Source organism: Musca autumnalis, unplaced genomic scaffold (genome assembly GCF_047663935.1).
Source record: "Musca autumnalis isolate F117 unplaced genomic scaffold, ASM4766393v1 scaffold_3, whole genome shotgun sequence".
Taxonomy (NCBI): domain Eukaryota; kingdom Metazoa; phylum Arthropoda; class Insecta; order Diptera; family Muscidae; genus Musca; species Musca autumnalis.
In genome coordinates this window covers 7,504,106-7,528,471 of record NW_027411866.1, presented here as the reverse complement: position 1 = coordinate 7,528,471, position 24,366 = coordinate 7,504,106, and the positions used below count along the sequence as shown (strand labels likewise).

The 24,366-nt window shown below is 31.9% G+C and overlaps 1 protein-coding gene across 2 annotated transcripts in view; it reads left to right on the top strand.

The window, feature by feature from the left end:
- Nucleotides 1-24,366, top strand: part of Atf3 (Activating transcription factor 3) — a 118,969-nt gene that overhangs the window by 36,233 nt on the left and 58,370 nt on the right. For both annotated transcript variants that reach the window (XM_073979450.1, XM_073979452.1), the window contains exon 3: nt 14,064-14,084. The gene's annotated coding sequence lies outside the window, so the exon portion shown is untranslated. The remainder of the gene's footprint in view (nt 1-14,063; nt 14,085-24,366) is intronic.

Here is a 24,366-nt window from a genome sequence, read left to right as displayed (position 1 = left end):
TATGTCAAGAAAAATCCAAGGGGACCCTACAATCCATCTAAAATATCTAGAAAAGAAAAAAAGTATTATTAAATTAGAACATTATTTTTTCTACTAGTATTTTACTTCTTTCCACAACTGTAACCCCAGACAAAGCACATGCGTTTAAAAACAATTTTCCCCGTTGTATATTTTTTTCCTTGCTTTGCTTACACCCCCCGAATACAAACAGCAGGGTGCTTTATGGCAATTTTGTTTTCAACATAGAGCAGTTCAACTTGACCAAATGGCGGGTGGCGGCTTCAGGCGTAAAAGCCTTTGAAGATTTTGTGTCTCTTTGCTTTTTTTCTGTTTTGCTTTTGATAATTTGAAACCTAAGTGTTGTCGCTGTAGTTTTTTGTAAGGTACATGCTTTATATATGTATGTATTGTATATTTTTGTTTACCAAAATTGCCGGTTTATATTTACATTTTATTTGTTGTAAATTGTTAATAAACAATAATGGCAACAACAACTACAGCAAACGGCAAAAAATATGTGTTGTACCTTAGGCAAATACTGGACAACACCGGGTAATTGATTGAAACGAACCACCGGACGAAGCTAAACATCAAATAACACGTTGTCTTTATAAGGTGGGCGGCCGGTTGTTGGTGTTAAGAAGAATGTCACGTCGTTGTTGTCGTAAAGTTTAACTGAAAACAATGGCAAACTTAGTGATTCTACCTAAACACTTATTTGACATTGAAGGCATAATAAAAATTCTGGCACAAAATGACAGTTACATGGAATTTACTAAGAGTTATTTGGGAATGTGGGAGGAGAAAAGAATCGATTTTGTTTTAGATATGGCATATCATAACATCTCTTTGTGAGTGAATTGATGGATTCCTGCTACAACAAAGGATCGAAATCCAAATTTTTGTTAGCATTACAATCAAACTCAATAAACTGACGTCTAATATCCCCGAACTAAGCACCCGGGGAAACCTGGTATTATGCTTAGATGTGTGGGAATTTGGTTAGGCTACAAATTGTTCTTAGGTCATAATAGCTCAACTCGAAAGAGAAATAATTAAAAAAAACTTATTCAATTGATTTTCCGCAAAACTTTAAAATAGAAGAGGATCCTCTTTTATCTTTTGCAACCTCTAAGATTTATTTTTACATGTTTTTAAAGCTTTAAATTTATTTAACTTTAAATGCAAATATATCAAGAAATATCAGGACCCTGTCTTTTGATAGCATAATCATTCACCTTTCAGATGCTAATAAAAATGTTTAGAAAATTATTTTATTTTATTATAATTAACATATATTAAATAAAAAAATTTTAGTTGTTTGCTAAACATGTTTTATTATTTCAAAAAAGACTTGCGGAAGTATTTTGTATTTCTTTTTATGAATTTATATATTTTATGCTAATAAAAATCCATCTAACCATAATTTACACCTTTATCTACACTTCAGTCAATATTTATTGTCAAATCAAGGTCCCTTACAAGCTTACAATGTAAAACGAGGGAGTGAGTAACGACAATAAAACATCTTCACAAAGTATGACAAACTTTGGAAATTAATTATTAATGAAACTATTTTTTGTTTTTGGACCGGTTTGTTTGTAGCTGAGCATAACATGTGTCCCCCGTCTTGCTAATAGGTGGGTTGGGTTTATGGTAATTTAGTTTTTCTTTTAAATTGAATGTTTTTTTGATTTGCTTATTTAGTTTTATTGTTTTGTTTGAATATGGTATTTTATGTGTATTTATATTTGTCATCAAAATATAGAAAATTCAACCTTAATAAAAACATGATTTATGGCTAATTTAAAATAAATAAAATATGTTTTTTGGTGTTGTTTTCTTGGCATGAAAACAAAAAGGCCAGGGATTTTTTTGTTTGAACAGAAGTCCCCCCATTCCAATGGTCAGTCACACTTTCCTTGGTGGTGACGCTACAAGACTTGTCCATAAAATCTAGTCATTTAACAGATTTGAAAGGCTGCCAAATGTTCTTTTGTCACATATATCAGTTTCAATCATTATTAAAATGTCAAACACTCAGCAGCAGCGTATTGGGTTATGTTCCTCGCGGTTGGTGGGCCCTTAAAGTTATTTTCACACCTTGTAAACATAAATCATTAGGGAATTTGTAATGAAATGGCTAGGTTTTCAATCTTTTAACCAATTTCATTAAAATACCATAAAGTTATGGCTGTCTGTGGCTTAACATAGTTAATATATTTTAGTGATTTAATTATTATTATTACTAATAACAGGAAGTATGCCACAGTCCATGCTTTTTTGTTAATTTTCATAAAATATTTTAATTTCAAATTTTTATATTAAAACAATAAACTCATTATGCAAGCTATTTTTCACTCTTCCGTTTGCTGGGGGGGAGATTAAAATAAAATAATTTTATATTTTGTTTTATAATTAGTGCTTGAGTGCTTATGCAAATTTGAAATATTTGATAAATTGTTTACTTAAAACAAAATACCACTTGAATTGAATGTTAAACTTATGCAGTTATTATATTCAAACATTTTTATTTAATAAATCATTCACAGCTTGTTAAACGGGATATTCCATTTTTATTTATCATAATTAAGACTTTTTTATAATTTTATTAAAACTATTCTGACTCAAAATCATTTTTTCTGTTTTTTTTTTCTTAACGTTCACATAAATTGCCATTTTAACCGTCATCAAAAAACATTTATGCTAATATTTTTTCTTTGTCTCTGCAATAATTATTTTAATATTCAGAACTTTCATTCACAAAAATTGAAATTAACTTGAATCTCTCCTCATAAAAACCAATCAACAACATAAAAATGCAAATTATTTGTTCACAGTGAATGAATTTGGTCCAAGTTGTAGGAAAAATATTGGCCATAAGCATTAGGCAAATTTGGTATGATTGCCCACGTTAAAAGCAAAATATATTTTTATTTTTGAGAAGACCTAATTTGTGACTATCATAGCTATTGAACAATTTACAAAATTGGCCAGTTCAATAGCTTTGGATCATTTGAATCACAAGAAAACAAATATTGGGAGCATTAACAGAAATGGGAGACAAGTTGGCAAGCAAGGAAGGGAAAAAGAAAAATATGAAAAAAAAAACAATGTAAAGAGTCTTCGAATTCCCACACAGATCTGATTGTAAACATAGATATAATATTTAATAAATGTCATAATTAAAAGCAACAATTTAGCAACCAAAACAAATGTCATTTAAAAATGAGAGAAATGGTAACATAGCCTTTATGTCGAGGAAACTCAATCAAACCCAATGCATTGAACCAACAAGAAAAAGTAGCTTAGGTCGCATCCCCAAAGTACATTTTAAAAATGAGAACAATTTAAAGATCATATCACCCTTATGTCGAAGAAACTCAATCAATTTCAACGCAATTATTCAGTTACTGAACAAAAAAGTATAGGTTAACATCTCCAAGATACCTTTCATAAATGAACAAGTAAATTTGCCATTATGTCGAGGAAACTCAATCAAGCTCAACACAATTATTCAGTTACCGAACAAGAAAGCTTAGCTAAGGTCACATCTCCAAGATGCATTTAAAAAATTACCAGGCAATCTCATAAAAGGTTATATCGCCTTTATCTCCAGAAAACACAGACAAACCAACCACTTAAAAAATTTCATTTGTAAAATTTTATGATAAATAAAATCCACATTGTAAGCGATCGCCATAGTAGCCAATGCTATCTCTTATTAACATAGCATTTAGCATTTTAAAATGTCAATTTACCACATACATATCATTCAATATTCTGCAAGATTTCAAGAAATATCAGGACATTGTCTTTTGATAGCATATTCATTCACCTTTCAGATGCTAATAAAAATGTTTAAAAAATTATTTTATTTTATTATAATTAACAATATTCTTCCTCTTGTGATTTATTCATTTCTTTAGCCCAAGCACTTACCCCATAACAAAACAAAAATCACATCCACCCTCCCCATCAACACCTAACAAATTCCACTTAAACACTTCCCAAAAAGCCCGCTCTAACTTAAAACTTAATTAGTCCAACTACCAGACAACTAGGCGAACAAACTTTAGACCACACTGGTTGGCTGAACTGACTGCCTGACAAACCGCCAGCTACCTAGCCACACCGCCAACCAACATCATCACCATCATAATAAACAGCTTATATATTATCCGGTTCATAAATAATTCAATAGTTATCCATACGATAATTTATTAATATGCGTATGTTTTTTTTCTCTGTCCGTCTGATAAAAGCAAAACATTAAGTGTTAGGTGGGGTAGGGGTTTTAAAGAAGAAGAAAAAAGTAATATTACTAAAGTTCAAGCCACATTCCACACTCTACTCCACTGTCAACAAATACAAGAACACACATAAAGAGAAATGTGATGACAGTTGTCAATGACAAGTTCATAACGACAAGTTGTTGCCTCAATGGCTGGCTAGATAGTTGGTTAGTTAGGTGGCTAGCTAGGTCATTAGTCTTTTAAGCCATGTCAACAGCGTTTATTGTCATAATAACAACTGAAGACCAGAAGTCTTTGGAGGAGAAGTGCAGGAAAATAAAGAAAATTATTCATAAAGTGGGTAATATAAATAGATTTTTAAGTACTTACTTAGGCACAAGATTAAGAAAATTAGTTAAATTTTAATGTTTACATAGTTTATTTATCCTTTTAAAACATAATTACCCTAATTTTGGTCCATCGGTTTTATGCAGTACGGGGTTGCTAGTGTTGGACGATTTTTTCATTCCGTTCACCAAACGGATCCAGTGTATTGATTATATTCGTTGGCTCATTTTCATCGAGTCATATAGGGTACTCTTGAATCTTTTTCTGGTTTGGAACAATTTGTCCTAGCATTTCTTTAATTTTAAAAATACTTTTTGTTCCTACGACTTCAGACGAAAATTTATATAAAAATTTTTCTTCTTTTAAAAACATTTTTGGTCCTTCGACTTCAGCTGAAAACCTTATATGCTTCTACTAAACGGTTCAACGATTAATTTAAAATAGCCTTTAATATATTCTGGGTTTTAAAGTATTTGTCCTAGCCATTTTCACTGTTAAAAAAAAACTTGTTGGTTCTTCGACTTCATCTGAAGCACTCATATACATATACGATTTTTTCTTTAATTTTTTTTTACTTTTACAAAAAACATTTTAAGAATTTGACTTTGTTTTTTTTAATATAAATAAATACGTTTAAGGTGTTCAAGTGATGAGTAGAAATAGAAGTTTTCCGGCTATTTTTCAAAGTTTTAAACCACATTGGGTCCGAAAAATGCATCTTAGACCATTTAGTTCGCAAAATGCATTGCAACGATTATTGGAGCATTTGACTGGATTCAAATGGTAATTTGCCGCATTTCTCATTACTCTCCCTGTTTTGAATCCTTTTTTAAAATATATTTAGGGCCTTCAAGTGATCAGTAGAAGCCTTCCGCCTATTTTTTCAAGTTTTAAAACGACCTTTGGTTCTTCAACTGCCGCCGAAAACTCTCTTTTAAGCATTCAGACTCTTTAACATTCAAACAGTTGAGTTCAAATGGCCTTTGAGGTACATATATTGAGTATTTAAAAGGTTTAAAAAATATTTTGGTCCTTCGACTACCGTCAAAAATTATCCTTATGTCAATTAGAACCCGAATAACTTCTAAGTGCTGCCCATGAAACATAAGCTTTGTTCCTTTACTTTTTTAATGGTAAAAGTGGTAAAAGAGAAGTGGTAAAGGGACAAAAAATTGTAGATCTGGTAGCAATGTCAAAAAGAAACATTAAAATCCATTTTCGTCTTTTATTTCACACTTTTTAATTTAGTTTTGTCAGCGTTCGACTTTTTCTTCTGTGTTTCGTCCATTTTTTCTTCATTGTGAAATAATCGTCAAACAAAAGTCGAAAAATCAGTTCTACCATTTTTTACCTGCAGAAATTTGTCTGGTAGCCTATGGTAGAAGAGAAAGGCATATGTGCTCTCTCTCCTCTCTCACTATCTTAAGAATTGCTGCCAGTTTTACCAGTTTTTGGGGTTAAGGAACGCTTTGTAGGTTAAAAATGGTAACCTCAGGTAAGTAAAGGAACACAGCTATAAATACAGATCGTAAAAAATGTGTTACTTATGATAAATAGAAAAAAATGGTGTTTCGACCGACTCGAAATCATATCTATTGAGAACAAGTTCCAGTGAATATCGAAGAAGTCTTTGTAAAATAAATTTATATTAGAATAGTTCATTAAATGTCCTTTTAAGTTCTTCGAATTTTGCTTTACCTCTTAGATACTTCTATTAACCCTACTAATTTGTTTGGTCCTTCGATTGAATTAAAATTTCCATTTTCTCCTTGTAATTGCTAACATTTGAAAATGTCTTCTTTTTGAATGCCTGCTTTGTTACTTTGTGTAAATGATGGCTCATCATCAATCTGAAAATTATTCTTCTATTGAAGACCCCTCAAGAAATTTTACACTTATGGCCGGAAAAAACAACAACATTAACACATTCTAATGAGTAGAAGACAATTTTATGCATCCTTTGGCCTTGAAATTTAGTCACTTTGCACGCGCACAAGTGATCAAACGTTTATGACTCAAATAGCTGGCAAATGCAGCTATAAAAATGTTGTTTGAAAAACTCATAAAAACCGGCCAAACACCATCAATGTGCCTGATGTTGTGGTACTGCAGCTAGACCGAACCCCCTGTCATCTTAGGATCATAAAATGAGCCATGACAGATCTATGACCAATGCAACAGCAACAGCCAGCAGTGAATGACAAGCAAATGCAACCCATATTCGGCATGTAAATGACCATAAAATTGTTGCAAATCTATGACAATGTTGTGGGATTTTATTATGGCAAGTTTGAGTGTATATATGTAGCTGAGTTTTGCGCGAGAACTAACATGAACTTTGAACACAACAAAATATATTTTAGTGTTGCAATTCGGATTCTTTTAAGCACCTAATTTATGTTCAACTAAAACAATGTAAATGGACTTTGTTCTCGAAATTCAATCACAAATGTCGTTGATATAAGAATTCCGCTTGTTGTGAGTGCACACAAAACAGCGACAACAACAACAACAACACCGCCCAAGAATCTATGACAACTATTTGACCCATTAACTAACCTTTCTCTGTTGAATCTATGCCAAATGAAAGCAGCTCCAAGTCTAGGCAATGGTGGCCAAAAGTCTGTCGGTACCCCTGCCTGTCATTCAAATGTTGAAAATTGATATTGGTTTTGTGTTCAGTGTCAGTGTTTTTTCACACATAGACAACACACGACATCGATAACTAGAATACAACAACAACATCTAGCGTGCATTCGTTGCATGCCTAAGTGGCATGCTACATAGTCAGTCCACAAACTTGCCTGTCTGTCTCTGCCTACAACCATACGATCAGTAATCACTTGAGAAGCGCGCAACGCCTTCAAACTCACTAACGAACCTCTTACTAGTGTTTTTTTTAACGACAAAATTAAATTCTTAACCTAAGATGTGTGAGCGGAGGAACGAACAACAATCCGAAGGGGGAGCAGCGGAAAAAGTGTGTGGCACACTTGTGTGATGACAACAAATTTGTTCTAAAAAGTGTCATTGTGGCGCTTAAGAGTTACATTTAATTCATTCAATGGATGATGAATGGGATTTAAATGAAAAGAACGCAGCATTCTGAAAAAAACGATGCTACCCCCTATTCACTTCCCTCTCATGCCCAAGTTATTTTGGCTGCAGATCTGACACACTGCTGCTAATGAGTTTTATTTGTTGTTTTTTATTCCTCAAAGATGATGAATGAAATTGAAAAACCACCTTCTCTAGTAAACAGTGAGGAATTTCTTTATAAGAAACCCCTTCAATCAATTAACCACAAAAAATTGGCATTAGTGACAAAAAGATCTCCGAGATATAATATATTTTTTTGGCATAACACACAAAAGTTTAAAGTCTTTTTTTAAAGAAAACCAAAAAAGAGAGTGCAAAAGCAATTTTTGGCAGCCAAATTCAAATACCCATGGCCACCAAATGATTTTAAGGGCATTTCAACAACTAATCAATCACACACCTCCACTTCCGGTCAGAAGTAAAGCCACAAAGAACTTTTCATTCATAAGAAAATTACTACATTCAGCAGATGAATTAGTAACCACAAAATTAATGTGATGGTGATCAAATAAAGCAGCTGCAAAACGGCTGCGAACTGCATGTGTTTTCAAAGTTCTTGGGGTTTGAGAACATTTTCCCAAAATAAAACAAGAACACACAAATTTGTCTTTGACAAGGAAACGTTCGGTTCTAGATTTTGAGTTTAGAGAAAGACCTTTATTAAATTCTTGCAACAATTTGAATTTCAGGACTATGAATAAATTCTAAAGGAGATGGATGAAATAATCCTACTGATTATGGATAAAAGTTTTAAATATGATAAATAAATTCTTTATCCTTTGAATATAAAATCAAGTCCATCGTCAACAAAACTTTATAAACAAAAGAAACAAGTCTCAGTTAGTGGCATCAGGATAAGAATTATTTTAAATTCGATAAACCATTATATACCATTTTAAAGAGTATTTTTTCGGATTTATTACGCCAAAATCATTCAAAACAAGGAGACAATTGCGGGGATTTTCGACGGCATTCAAAAGATCAAAAGTCTTTTTAACCCTTTGGAAATATTGAAGGAATCATCCAACTCATCCTTTGAAAACTTTAAATGTCTTTTAAAAACCATTCACATCATTTAGAATAATGAGTATGAATAATCATTTCAAAACTTGCTGCAATGCATTCTCAGAACTAAAAAATTCCGATTAACAGCCGGTTGTCATCTCATCACTTGAAAAACTTAAATATCTTTAGAAATTATTCATTTGCCAAAAATTGGCAAATGAAGCATTACGCCCAGTTAAAGGGACCAAGAATTTATTAGACAAAAATTATAAGAACCCAAAAAGTAAATCAAACGTTCTTGAAATTGGCCTTTGATCCCATTAGTAGGCCCATAACTTCCTACAAAATTGTTTGTATCTATTTCATACGTGCAACATTTGATTTTAAAGGATAAAAATGTTACGAAAAAATATTTTAAATATTTTCTAAATATTTTAAATTAATCAATTCAAGCTGAGTTCGACCAAAAAGTGTTTTATAAAGGTAAAAAGCCCAAGAAAAATTCGTATATATGAGTATTGCAGTACAAGTCGAAGGACCAAAAAGGTTTTTCATTTTTAAGTGGAAAATTATTAGACATCGGAAAAAGATTCCAGAGTACTTTATATTGAAGAATCGGAACGGCTTCACAACTATTTTCTTGAGCTGGAAGGGCCTTTCTAATACAAAAGATGGACCCAGTTCTTAAATTATTACCCAAGGAAGGGTGAGATTCAGAAAATTAACAAATAAGAAAAGCGTTAAGTTCGGCCGGGCCGAACTTTTTATACCCTCCACCACGAACTGTATTGAAGTGAATAGGAACGATAAGTTTTATTTCGTTTATGAAAGTACTAAACTCTTACTTTTATTGCACGAGTAGTACATATATCTGAACTGAAAATACTCCCTTCAAAACAGCTAATATGGGGCGACATTTTTGTTGTTTCCAAAACATGGGCCAATATTTACAATTTTCCGAATTGAGCGAAATACATAAAATTGGGCAAAACCGACTAGACCTAAACCTGGATATTCTGGATTTGGATAGTTAACAACATCGGGAGTGCCGTTCTATGGAGGCTGTATAAAACGTTAACCTGTACCGATAAATTTCTGGAGGAAAATTTCGTAACTCCAACGAAGACTAAATACCAAATTTCAGTTATTCCTATTGAATATTGGGGCTAAAACTTTCATAATACCGAAAATTGGGAGGAATCTTTCTATAGGGGCTACATAAAAACATGGAACAATACCGGAAATTTTCAGGTGGAAAGTTTTATACCACCAATGGAGATTAAATATTATATTTCATCCGTTTCGATGGGATATTGATGACACAACCTTAAAATACCGAAAATCGGAAAGTACGCTTCTATGGGGTTATTTGAAGAAAAGGGCTTATACTGATACTTCTCTTCTGCAATATTTTATACATCCATGGCAATTTAAATACTAAATTTCAGTCATACCGGTGATATATTGAGGCCACAACTATGAGGGTATTTGAGGACGTCGACCTATATCGGCACATTTCGGCTGGAATGTTTCATACCTCTATCAAACACTTAATACCAAATATCAGCTATTTTGGTGGAGAACGAGCTATATGTAGAAAATCGGGAGTTACCGTTCTATTGGGGCTTTACGAAGACATGGACCTATACCGACAAATTTCAGGTGAAAAGTTTTATACCCTCAACGAAGACTAAGTACCATCTTGCAGCCATTTCCGTGTTATAATGAGGCTAAAACCTTCAATATACCAACAATTGGGATATACCGTTATATGGGGACTATATGAGGGCGTGTGACCTATACCGACAAATTTCATATGGAATGTTTTATACCCCAAGTGAAGACTAACCACGAAATATCAGCCATTTCGGTGGAATATTAAGGCCACAACCTTCAAAATGCCAAAAATGGGGAGGTACCGTGCTATGGGTGCTATATGAAGGCGTAGACCTATACCGACAAATTTCATATGGAATATTTTATACCCCAAATGAAGAGTAACCACGAATTTTCAGCCAACTCGGTGGAATATTGAGGCCACAACCTTCAAAGTACCGAAAATCGGGAGGTACCGTCCTATGGGGGCTATATGAAGGCGTAGACCTATACCTACAAATTTCCGGGGGAAAGTTGTATACACCCAACGAAGACTAAATACCAAATTTCAGTCATTTCGCTGCGATAACGAGGCTAAAACCTTCAAAATACCGAAAATCGGGAGATATCGTCCTATATCAAAACCTGGACCTATATAAACATATTATGGTAGAAATATTTCTAAGGCTGTGGAAACACAAAATACAAACTTACAACCGATTCTGTGGTCAAATGGGACTAATACATTCAAAATATCTTAAATTGACGCGTACTATATATTGGAGTTGTATAGTTCATGAATGAACTATTTCAATTGAACGATTCATTGAAAAGAGCGTATGAAATAGATCAGACGATATAGTTCATTATAGTTCAATAGTTCACTGAGCGCCGACCGAAAGATCCACAAAGAACGATCAACGAACGAACGATTCACAATCTAGTTCAGCATGCCATTCACATAAAGTGACGCCGTCCTCTGTGCTAAGTGACGCCTTCGTAATGAATAAGTTTTGTTTATGTTTTGGATCAATGTGAAGTGTCATCCCCCATTGTAATAAAAATAAATTTTAAGAGCATTTTAAACACATCGTATCCCAATATATCGAATCCATTACCTATTCAATGTGCCTTGTTTTGGATAGAAAAAAAAATTAAAAAATAAAAAGAAACATACATACAGTGATAAATTCTACAAACACACATCGTAAGATTTGTTTGCCAGCCACTTAAATGAAATTGTAATTACATTTTTTTTCGAAGGATGTTTTTTTCTAAACTTAATCTTTCTTTATGAATGGAATAAAAATATCTAAATATAATATTTTTGTAGTTTAATTATACTATTCTAATGTTTGTTCCTATTTGATGTATGTATGTGTTTTCATCAAGAGAACGATTAAGAGCTCGTGAACGATTCTGATCCGAATGATTGAACTGGATAGTGAACCATGAACTAGATTACTGAACTAGTTCAGTTAAAATAGCTGAGCTATTGAACTAGATCTTTCAAATGAAGTAGATTGTACAACTCTACTATATATGGGGCGTTAATGGGGCTCTACCAAAACGTGGACCTATATAAACAAACTTTGGTAGAAATGTTTTTTAGCCTCTGGAGACACAAAATACCAAATTACAGCCAATTCGGTGCTCAAATGGGACTAATACATTCAAAATGGCTATATCGATGTAGAATTGCACGCTGATCAAGAATATATATAGTTTGTGGGGTCTACAATGATTATTTCGAGTAGTTACAAACGGAGTGACAAACTTAAAATACCCCCATCCTATGGTGGAGGGTATAAAAATAAACTCTAAAGAATGTGCTATATATGCAGGTTTTAGAATTTTTCCAAATAAAAATTAGTTTTTGATCAAAGGATAATTTTAAAGGCCTCGAAGGACCATTTTAATTTCATTTGTATAAAAAATCATTTTGATGTTTCTTTCAAAATAAAACCTTATTTCTGGCAAGATTTAGAATTTTTCCCAAATTAATCGAAAGATCACCTTAATGGGCTCGAAGGACCCTTTTGTTTTATTTGTATAAGAAATCATAATTTTTATCATAAAAACGTAAAATGACTGATCTACAGTCACTATTTAAACTGATAATTCAGCATAAAGATAATTTCAGTTTCTTTTTTTTCTTTCTTTAAATAAATATCAAATAATAAAGATTTTCAAGAAAATAAAAAAATTAACAAAAACATTTTTATTTTAATCACGAAAGTGCAAAATATTCCATGAAATTTTTAAATTTTCTTTTTTGTGAGGTTGAAAAATGATTAAAACTAGCTCGAAGGACCATTTTAGCTTTATTGATATAGGAGTTTATAATTTAAAGCTATGAAAGTCTGGCTTATGGGGGATTTAAAGACGATTAAATGAGCTGGAAGGACCACTTTAACGTTTTCTACAAAATGGCTTCCACAAGCAAAAAAATAAAATGTTTTCAAGTCAATTAAAAAAGTTTTATTTTTTTTTTGCCTTTTTAGGGGCGAAGGCCATTATTTGTGAGATTTAATTAATTTAATTAATCGAGCTTTTTATGAAAAAAAAATTATTGATTGAAGATAATTAATTTTTTTCTATAAACATGTGAATTTCACTCTCTAAGAGTTGAAGGACCATTTGAACGAGCTCGAAGGACCATTTTATCTTTTTTTATGTTGAAGACAAGCGGTAATAACTTTCGTTTCGTTGTCTAAAAAAATTGCAATTTTTGTGAATGAAAGATCCAAATTTCTCATTGCATGTTAACCTTCAAAAATTTGATGTGTTAATTGCCATCACATGTTAAAATAACGACAATTGAATAATTTATCTATGTGATTCTCTCTCGGTCGTTAAATGCAAATGTGTTGATATACTACAAAATTCGTTTCACAAATTAAAAATGAATTACGAAAATCCATACCTTTCTCCACCTTCCTTCCTCTCTCCCTCGCTCTAATCTATCAAATAGAATTTAACAACCCGTGTGAGTGTCATTTAGCGTAGAAACTGTAATAAATTAAATTAATCAAAGTAAACAATAAAAAGAAAAAAAAAACAACAAAACATTAATTTGCCAACTCCCACTTAAAAGACCACGGATGGCATGAAATAAAAAATTAATAAAAAATCATGAATAAAAATTTGCAACAAAAGTATTTAAAATATTTGTTGTTGTTGAAATTAAGAGGATTTTTAAAAAATCATTGTCGTCGTTGTTTCTATACATCTAAAATGCTGTGTGACTAATCACTGGATGGATATATTAATTAATAATCAAGCAAGCAGTAAAAAATATTTGCATTTTTTGTTTTTGTGATTCATTTCAAATACAAAATTCACAAATTTTTTTCAAACACCCTTTCGTTGCTGAACACTCATACCTATAGAGGTAATGGCCATTTAATAATTTATTAATTGCTAAATGCCTTTAAAAAGTTGTGTGTATGTTGTGAGGTTTTTCATTTTAATATTCTAGGCAAGTTGTGTAAATTAAAGGCCCGGTTTAAATTAAACGTTGCGCTACCTTATAAAGTTTTGTAAAGAGGGGGAACTCTTTTTTTGGTCTTAACACAAGTTGTCAGAGTGTTTTTGAGCTTCCCAAATTGCTTGGCATATAATGAGTTTTTAATGTTTATTTGTTTGTTCTTTTTTTCTGTTAAGGTAATAATTTTCCAACGGAAATTGATTATTGTTTAATGTTTGTTTTATTTTTTTTCTTTTACTTGTTTTACAACTTGAAATTAATTATTTTCTTCTCTCTCATTCTCTTTGCAGCCTTGAATATTTCTAATTATGGTAAGTTTAAAAGAATAATAATAGTTTCTTTATAATATCTCATAAAATTTTAAATTAATATTAAATATACGCCACCTGGGCTCTCACCAGCTAAACAATTAATAACAATCATACGCCACCTTAGCAAATTAATGAATCATGATTGAATTTGCTCTGCTCAATGGCAATTTTTCTTCTTTCCTTTCCATTTTATTTCATTAAACATAATCTTATTAAATCATTTTGCCTATTGACCCACAGCTGTAACCAACCACCAGCCAACCAACCAACCATTCAATCAATCAAAATCAATTTACAACACGCCATCAATTAATAAGAAACAGAAGCTAAGGAAAAGACCCCAGATCTCAATGTTCCACAAGCAATTTTTTTTTCATTCGTAGAAGTTGTGTAAAAGCAGAAAATACTTTATGGGAATCAAAGCAAGAAAGCAATGCATGGAAAGGGAAACTATGAAATAAATCATTGCAAATTCTGATCAATGAAGAGTTTGAGCAATTGGGATTTAGAATCGAATTAAGTTTCCCATCTCCCCTCGAAAACCTACGCATTTTTCCTTGCAAGAAATTTCAATCTGCCATGAAAATCCTAAATCACAAAACACAAAGTAAACTCAAATTGATGAAAAGATGGCTAGATAGATGGATTGCTAAATGGCTGGCTGGTTGTTTGCTCTGGCGGATGACTCAATTTCAACAAGACAATATATTCTGGAAGTCATTTGCCATTCTGTTGCCACTCGCTCAATCAAGGAAGTAGTGAAAGTGGAAATTAAGGAAAAAAGCTGAAGCGTAATAAAAATTTCCAGAATTTCATTTATTACTATGAACTTCTTCCTCTTAGTTTTAGTACTTTTCTTCCATTTGTTTATTATCTTTTTCTTTTTACTTTGGAAATCTGATGAAATGGAAAGAAGAAGAAGGCAAACAAATTGACCTTCACACAAAGAAAATCCATAAACAGAGTTCATCTATATACATACATATACACACATATAGTAGTATTTTTTCCTTGAGGGAAAAACAACAACAACAAATGACTTTGTCTTAATATCATTTGTGTAAATATTTTACTTTTTGGGTTGGCTGTCGAGGAAAAACAAAACAACAAAACTTTCTTTTATAGTGCGTTATTTTTATATTCATAGCCGAAAGCCGGAACTTCCTATAACGCCTCTCTTCATTCCATCCCCGTACCATTCAATATTGCAATAATGAAACTAACACTTAAACGCAAATGGCAAAATATGACAAATTACAGTGAGGAAAATAAATGAGGAAAAACACAGTTTTCCATAGAAAAAGTCAACTCAGCAAGCTTTTCCAAGAGAAAAAGTTAATTCAGCAAACCTTTTCCAAGAGAAAACGTTAATTCTGCTTACTTTTTCTATAGAAAAAGTGAATTCAGCTGATCTTTTGTATAGAAAAAGTGCATTCAGCATACTTTTTGTACAATCCTGCCGAATTTTTCTGTAGAAAAGGTGAATTCAACTGACCTTTTCTACAGAAAAAAGTTAATTCAGCTGACTTTTTCCATAAAAAATGTGAATTCAGCAAATTTTTCCAAAGAAAAGATGAATTCAGCTAAAATTTTCTAAGAAAAGGTGAACTCAGCTATCCATTTCTATAGAAAAGCTGAATTCAGCTAAGTTTTTCTATAGAAAAAGTGAATTCAGCTAACTTTTCCTATAGAAAAAGTGAATTCAGCTAACTTTTTCTATAGAAAAAGTGAATTTAGCTGACTTTATCTATAGAAGAAGCGAATTCAGCTGACCTTTTCTACAGAAAAAGTGAATTCCACTGACTTTTTCTATTAAAAAAGTGAATTCAGTGAATACTTTCTATATGAAAAGTGAATTCTGCTAACTTTTTCTATAGACAAAATGAATTCAACTGACTTTTCCATAGAAAAAGTGAATTTAGCTGACTTTTTCTATCGAAACAGTGAATGCAGCTGACTTTTTCCATAGAAAAAGTTAATTCAGCTGACACTTTCTACCGAAACAGTGAATTCATCTGCTCTTTTCTATAGAAAAAGTGAATTCAGCTAACTTTTTCTATAAAAAAGTGAATTCAGCTAACCTTTTCTATAGACAAAATGAATTCAGCTGACTTTTCCATGGAAAACGTGAATTCAGCTGACTACATTCATAGAAAACCTAAATTCAGCTGATATTTTCTATAGAAAATGTGAATTCAGCAGATCTTTTCTGTAGAAAATGTGAACTCAGGTGACCCTATCCATAGAAAAATTGAGTTCAGCTGACTTTTTTCACAGAAAATCTGAATTCTGCTGATCTTTTCCATAAAAAATGTGAATTCAGCAAATTTTTCCATAGAAAAGACGAATTCAGCTAACATTTTCTGAGAAAAGGTGAATTCAGCTATCTTTTTCTATATAAAAATTGAATTCAGCTAACTTTTTCTATAGAAAAATTAAATTCAGCTAACTTTTTCTATAGAAAAAATGAATTCAGCTAACTTTTTCTATAGAAAAAGTGAATTTTGCTGACTTTATCTATAGAAGAAGCGAATTCAGCTAACTTTTCTATAGAAAAAATGAATTCAGCTAACTTTTTCTATAGAAAAGTGAATTCAGCTAACTTTTTCTATAGAAAAAGTGAATTTAGCTAACTTTATCTATAGAAGAAACGAATTCAGCTGACTTTTTCTATAGAGAAAGTGAATTCAGCTGACTTTTTCTATAGAAAAAGTGAATTCAGCTAACTTTTTCTACAGAAAAAAGTTAATTCAGCTGACTTTTTTCCATACAAAACCGAATTTCCATAGAAAAACTGAACTGAATGTGAATTCAGCAAATTTTTCCATATAAAAGATGAATTCAGCTAACATATTCTAAGAAAATGTGAATTCAGCTAACTTTTTCTATAGAAAAAGTGAATTCAGATAACTTTTTCTATAATAAAAGTGAACTTAGCTAACTTTTTCTATAGAAAAATTGAATTCAGCTAACTTTTTCTATAGAAAATAAATTCAACTAACCTTTTCTATAGAAAAAGTGAATTCAGCTGACTTTTTCTATAGAAAAAGTGAATTCAGCTTACTACTTTCACAAAAAAAGCGAATTCAGCTGATATTTTCTATAGAAAAAGAGAATTCAGCTAAATTTTTCTATAGAAAAAGTGAATACAGCTGACTTTTCTATCGAAACAGTGAATTCGGCTGACTACTTCCATAGAAAAATGTGAATTCAGGTAACCTTTTCTATAGAAAAAGTGAATTCAGCTGATCTTTTCTACAGAAAAAGTTAATTCAGCTAACTTTTTGTATAAAAACGTGAATTCAGCTAACATTTTTTATAGACAAAATGAATTCAGCTGACTTTTCCCATAGAAAAAGTGAATTCAGCTGACTATATTCATAGAAAAACTAAATTCAGCTGATCTTTTCTATAGAAAAAGTGAATTCAGAAGATCTTTTCTGTAGATAAAGTAAATTCAGATGACCCTTTCCATAAAAAAGTGAGTTCAGCTGACTTTTTCCACAGAAAAAGTGAATTCAGCTGACTTTTTTTACAGAAAAAGTGAATTTAGCAAATCTTTTCTATAGAAAAAGAGAATTCAGCTGAATTTTTTTATAAAAAAGTGACTTTAGCGATTTTTTCTATAGCAAAAATGAATTCACGTAACTTTTTCTGTGGAAAAAGTTAATTCAGCTGACATTTTTTGTAAAGAAATTAAATTCAGCGACTTTTTCTATAGAAAAGTGAATTCAGCTGATCTTTTCTATAGAAAAAGTGAATTCAGCAGACTTTTTCCATAGAAAAAGTGAGTTTAGCAGACTTTTTGCATAGGAAAAGTGAGTTCAACAGACTTTTTCCATAGAAAAAGTGAATTCAGCTGACTTTTTCCATAGAAAAAGTGAATTCAGCTGACCTTTTCTAGCGAAAAAGTGAATTCAGCTGACCTTTTCTAGCGAAAAAGTGAGTTCAGCTGACTTTTTGTATAGAAAAAGTGAATTCAGCTGACTTTTTCTATAGAAAAAGTGAATTCAGCTAACCTTTTCTATCGAAGAGATGAATTCAGCTGACTTTTTCTACAGAAAAAGTGAATTCAGCTAACCTTTTCTATCAAAAAGGTGAATTCAGCTGATCTTTTTTACAGAAAAAGTGAAGTCAGCTGACTATTTCCATAGAAAAAGTGAGTTCAGCTGATTTTTCCATAGAAAAAGTGAATTCAGCTTACATTTTCTATCGAAAAAAGTGAATTCAGCTGACCTTTTCTATAGAAAAAGAGTATTCAGTTGACCTTTTCTATCAAAAAAGTGAATTCAGCTGACCTTTTCTAATGAAACATTTAATTTAGCTGATCTTTTCTATAGCAAAAGTGAATTCAGCGAATTTTTTCTATAGAAAAAGTCAATTCAGCGAATTTTTCTATAGCAAAGGTCAATTCAGCGAACTTTTTCTATAGCAAAAGTCAATTCAGCTAACTTTTTCTATACAAAAAGACAATTCAGCGAACTTTTTTTATAGAGGAAGTCATTTCAACAAACCTTTTGTTTGGAAAAGTCAATTTTCTAGAAGACAAGTCAATTTAGTCGATTTTTTTCTATAAAAAAGAAGAATTCATCTGACTTTTTAACCTGGATCCAACCGATTTTTTCTATAGAAGAAAGTTATTCAGCTCTCGTTTTCTATAGAAATATGTATTCTTCTTTAAAAAAAGTTACTTCAGCTAACTTTTTCTATAGACAAAGAAAATTTATTAGACTTTTTCTGTAGAAGAATTCAATTCAGCTAACATTTCTTACAGGAAAACACAACACAACTGAATTCCTATTGGAAAAACTTTATTCAGCTTTTTTCCCAAACTTTTCAGCATAACTGTTAATTTCTATTGTCGGCAGCATAAACACAATTTTTGTTTTCTTTTTCCTCCAAACGCCTGTATCCTTCTGCATAAGTGTGTGCGGGCCTTCGTGTGTGTGTGTGTTGAGTGAATTTTTATTGATATCTCTCACAGTAGTAGTGGTGCTGCTGATAACTTCTTTGGCTTGGTAGTGGGGGTAGTACAGACAATTGGGCGCCACGTTAAATGTGTTGTAAAAAAGGAAACGACTTCCTTGTTTAACGCAAAAAATGTCCTTTTATGTACAACACACGCACTAGCCACCACCACCAGCACAGCTATCACCTACATATAAAAAATGACAGACAAACACTAAGGACACATTTCAAAACCAGTGCTTCCATCCAGTACTGTTCATTCTGTCAGTTTCGAGAATTTAACAACTGCCGCACATACAACAAATTCTGTTTTTTATTAAAATTTCTACCCAGAATTGCCACTAAAATTTATGGAGCGAAATTGTTGTAAGTTTTTTGTTTTATTACTTTTTTACGATTGCATTATTCCGAAAAATATTTTGTTGGTCGGTCGGTGGTCGTTGTGTTTCAAACAATTTTTCACACTTATTGTGTTTCTATGGGGCGGGCATTTTTTGCTCACGTTGTTTGTTAGTTGTGGCTACTAAGGCTCCAGTTTCGGCTGAATAAAAATGCATTTGAAAATTGCTGAAGCGTTTTACAGCTTCAAATACCGCACTGCCCCTAATGTCGGAACAGAGTAACTGACAGAACGACCAAGCGACCATTCGACCAACAGAATGTGTAATAGTTAAATGTAATTATGATAAACGTCATGTTAATGTTTAGCAAAATAGTAATTCCAACAACAACAACAACAATGCACAGGAAAATGTATGGCAAACATGCGTTGATTGCGGATTGACTGCGGCTGGCGGCGGCTGCTGACTGCTGTTGTTTTGCCCACTAAACCGCAATTCAACTTTAATATTGAAATGATAATGTTGGCGCCATTATTTCCGTTTACATATATGTTAACCGTGTTGTTGTTTGTTTGTTGTTTTTGTGTGCGATTTTCTCGTGCGTTTTATCATTGTTTCCATTACATTTTACTAATTTGATGGACAGATGTATGACCGAAGTTATGCAAATGCTAGTGTTATTGAAATTAATCCTTTTATCAGGGTTGCACGCGTACCCTATCCGTGTGCACTTATCAAAATGACGGAACACATTAAAGCAAATCAAACTTTTTCTATAGAAGAAGTAAATTTAGAGAAACTTTGTATGGAAAATGTCAATTTAGCGAACGTTTTCTATAGAAAAGGTCAATTTAGCGAAATTTTCTATAGGAAAAGTCAATTCAGCGAACTTTTCCAATAGAAAAAGTCAATTCAGCGAAATTTTTCTATAGAAAAGTCAATTCAGCGAATTATTTTTACAGAAAAAGTCAATTCAGCGAACTTTTTCCTAGAGAAAGTCAATTCAGCGAACTTTTTCTATAGAAGAAGTCAATTCAGCGAACCTTATCTATAGAAAAAGTCAATTCAGCGAACTTGTTCAATGGAAAAACGAAATTCGGCTCACTTTTTCTGTAGAAAAGGTCAATTCATCGAATTTTTCTGTTAAAAAGTTAATTCAGCGAACTTTTGCTATGGAAAAAGTTAATTCAGCGAACTTTTGCTTTGGAAAAAGTTAATTCAGCAAACTCTTTCCATAGAACAAGTCAATTCAGCGAATTTTTTCCATAGAAAACGTAAATTCAGCAAACAATTTCTATAGAAGAAGTCAATTCATCGAATTTTTCTATAGAAAAAGTCAATTCAGCGAACTTTTTCTATAGAGAAATTCAATTCAGCGAACTTTTGCTATGGAAAAAGTTAATTCAGCGAACGTTTTCTATTGAAAAACTCAATTCAGCGAACCTTTTCTATAGAAAAAGTCCATTCAGAGAACTTTTTCTATACAAAAAGTCCATTCAGCGAATTTTTGTTGAGTAAAAAGTTAATTCAGCGAACTTTTTCTTTGGAAAAAATCAATTCAGCGAACCTTTTTTATAGAAAAAGTCAATTCGGCGAACTTTTCAATGGAAAAAGTTAATTCAGCCAACCTTTTCTGTAAACAATTTTATTAAGCGAACTTTTCGTATGGAAAAACATAATTCAATGAACTTTTTCTATAGAGAAAGTCAATTCAGCCAAATTTTGCTATGGAAAAAGTTAATTAAACGAACTTTGTTTATAGAAAAACTCAATTCAGCGAACCTTTTCCATGGGAAAAATCCATTCAGCGAACTTTTTCTATGAAAAAGTCCATTCAGCGAACTTTTTCTATACAAAAAGTCCATTCAGCGAATTTTTGCTATGGAAAAAGTTAATTCAGCGAACTTTTTCATTTAAAAACTCAATTCAGCGAACCTTTTCTATAGAAAAAGTCAATTCAGCGAACTTTTCAATGGAAAAAGTCAATTCAGCAAACTTTTTCTTTAGAAAAAATTAATTCAGCTATTTTTTCTGTTAAAAGGTTCATTCAGCGAAATTTTGCTGTAGTAAAAGTTAATTCAGCGAACTTTTACTATAGAAAAAGTTAATTTAGCATACTTTTTCTATAGAAAAATCAATTCAGCGAACTTTTGCTATAGCAATAATCAATTCAGCGAACTTTTTCTATGAAAAAAGTCCATTCAGCGAACATTTTCTATACAAAAAGTCCATTCAGCGAATTTTTGCTATGGAAAAAGTTAATTCAGCGAACTTTTTCATTTAAAAACTCAATTCAGCGAACCTTCTCTATAGAAAAAGTCAATTCAGCGAACTTGTTCAATGGAAAAATTCAATTTGGCTCACTTTTTCTGTAGGAAAAGGCAATTCAGCGAATTTTTTCTGTTAAAAAGTTCATTCAGCGAACTTTTGCTATGGAAAAAGTTAATTCAGAGAACTGTTGCTATGGAAAAAATTAATTCAGCATACTTTTTCTATAGAAAAAATCAATTCAGCGAACTTTTGCTATAGCAAAAATCAATTCAGCGAACTTTTCCTATGGACAAAATTAATTCAGCGAACTTTTTCTATAGAAAAAGTCAATTTAGCGAGCTTTTTCTATAGTAAAAGCCAATTCAGCGATTAATTCAGTTAATTCAGCGAACTTTTTTTATGGAAAAAGTTAACTCAGCGAACTTTTTCTATTGAAATTTTAAATTCAGTGAATAATTCAACAAATAATCAACCAAATGTTTGCTGAATTGAGTTTTGTAATTAAGAGGGTAGCTGAGTTGGCCTGTTCTATGGGAAACGCTCGCAGAATCGAGTTTTTCTACCGAAAATTTTTGCTGAATAAATTATTTTTGTAGAAAAAGTTCGCTGAATTGACTTTTTCAATAGAAAAAGTTAGCTGAATTGACTTTTTCAAAAGTCAAAGTTAGCTGAATATACTTTTTCAATAGAAAAAGTTCTACGAATTGACATTTTCAATAGAAAAAGTTCGCTGAATTGACTATTTTAATAGGAAACGTTCATGTATTGAAATTTTCAAAAAAAAAAGTTAGCTGAATTTACTTTTTCAGTTAGCTGAATCGGTTTTTTCAACAGCAAAAGTTCGTTAAATTGACTTTTTCAATAGAAAAAGTTAGCTGAATTAGTGTTTTCCATAGAAAAAGTTCGCTGAATTGGCTTTTTCTATTGGAAAAATTTGCTGAATTGGCGTTTTTATAGAAAACGTTTGCTGAATTGGCTTTTTGTATAGAAAAATTTTGCTGAATGGAATTTGTTCATTAAAATAATAGCTGAATTGACGTTTCCTATAGAAAATGCTTCCAAAAGTGAGCGTTTCCTTAAAATTAAATGGACTGAACTAGTTTTTAGGCCTCAGTAGCCAGAGCTATTATCCTTATTATATTTGTAATTATTACTTATAAATATAATTGTTAATAAATTAATTAAATTAATAAATGGAATGATTTTTTTCCTTTGCAAAAACGTAGATAACTTACCTAAGTTATTGAAAAAGTTTGCTGAATAGACTTTTGGCGAGACAAATTTACCAAAATTGACAAAATTCCATAAAAAAAAGTAAGCTGGATTGAACCTTGTATTTGAATTATGTTGTGAAATTTATCTTTTCCTGAATTACCTTATCTGATTACTAAATTTCATTTCTAATTGGATATCCATATCTAAAACAAACATTTTCATAGTTATTTGATATTTTAATTGGGTCCAATTTTAATTTCCCCCGTAAGAAACGGAATGCAAGGATACGCTGTTGTGTGAGTATTTACTTTTCTGACCTGTCATGTGGTGTGTCTAATTAAATTGAGAGATTTTTTGTTTCCTTCTCTTGGGCAGTGTGTGTGTGTGATAAATGCAAAAATTACAATGAATGGAAATGTCAAAATTAATAGCTAAGAAAATATTTCCATGTCATTAGCCAAGGCGAAGCCAAAGATCTTTCTTTCCAAAAAAACAAAAACACATATCTGGTGAAAGTAAATACTCTCGCACACACACATACACGATGGCAGTGCCATTAAAACTCAACGAAAGCTGTTAAATAAATAGCATTAGTGTCAGGTTACCACATAACCATGGAGTGGAGAGAAAAAAGGCAACAAAACAAAAAACAGGACATGAGAAAGCCAAATCAACACAACAAAGTCATCCTAAGGACACATGCATACAACTAACAACAAAAACAAGGACGACATTGTATATAATAAACACAAAGCCAAACAGCCAAAAGGAATGAAAACTAAACCACAAAACGTGCATGAAAAATGAAGCCAAAAAATTCCTCAAAGCAAAATTCAGCAGAAGCCAAAGCAAAGTTGTTACATTAGGAGGTCCTTACAAACACCATTACATGCAAGTCATACCATATATAGTTTTTTAAAACTGGGTTATTTGGAATTATAAACAAAAACAACAACAAGAAAGCAAAAGTTGCCAGTCAAATGTTAAGTAAATGAATGAAATATCAAACAAAGAAGTAGAAGAAGAAGAAGCCCACAAACACCGAGAACACAAAAAAACATAAAATATGTCAAGGTTGCTGTTGTGTGCTAGGCTGGGGGTTCGAGGTTTTGGTTTTTGAGAAATGTTAGCCATCTGAATTAAGAACGCATTCATTTCCGTTGCTGTTTGTTATATCAACATGGATAATCTCTAAGGACTTTGCTGCACGCCACACACACATCGTAAAACCGCACAGGCACACTCGCACACCCTTATAACAGGATTTAGGCTACTTAACCCCAAAAGTCCTTTTGAACTGTTGTCCAAAAAAACACACCCTGGACATTTGTTATGTTGATAATGGCTAAGCCCCTGTAAATTGGCAATAATTAATTTGACTTCACTCTTTTTTTTTTGTTTGTTTCGTTTGAAAGCAGGAGTTGGAGGTTGTGCTTTTTTTCTCCTTAATTTTTAGGAGATAAATGTCCATATGCTGAATACAGTTT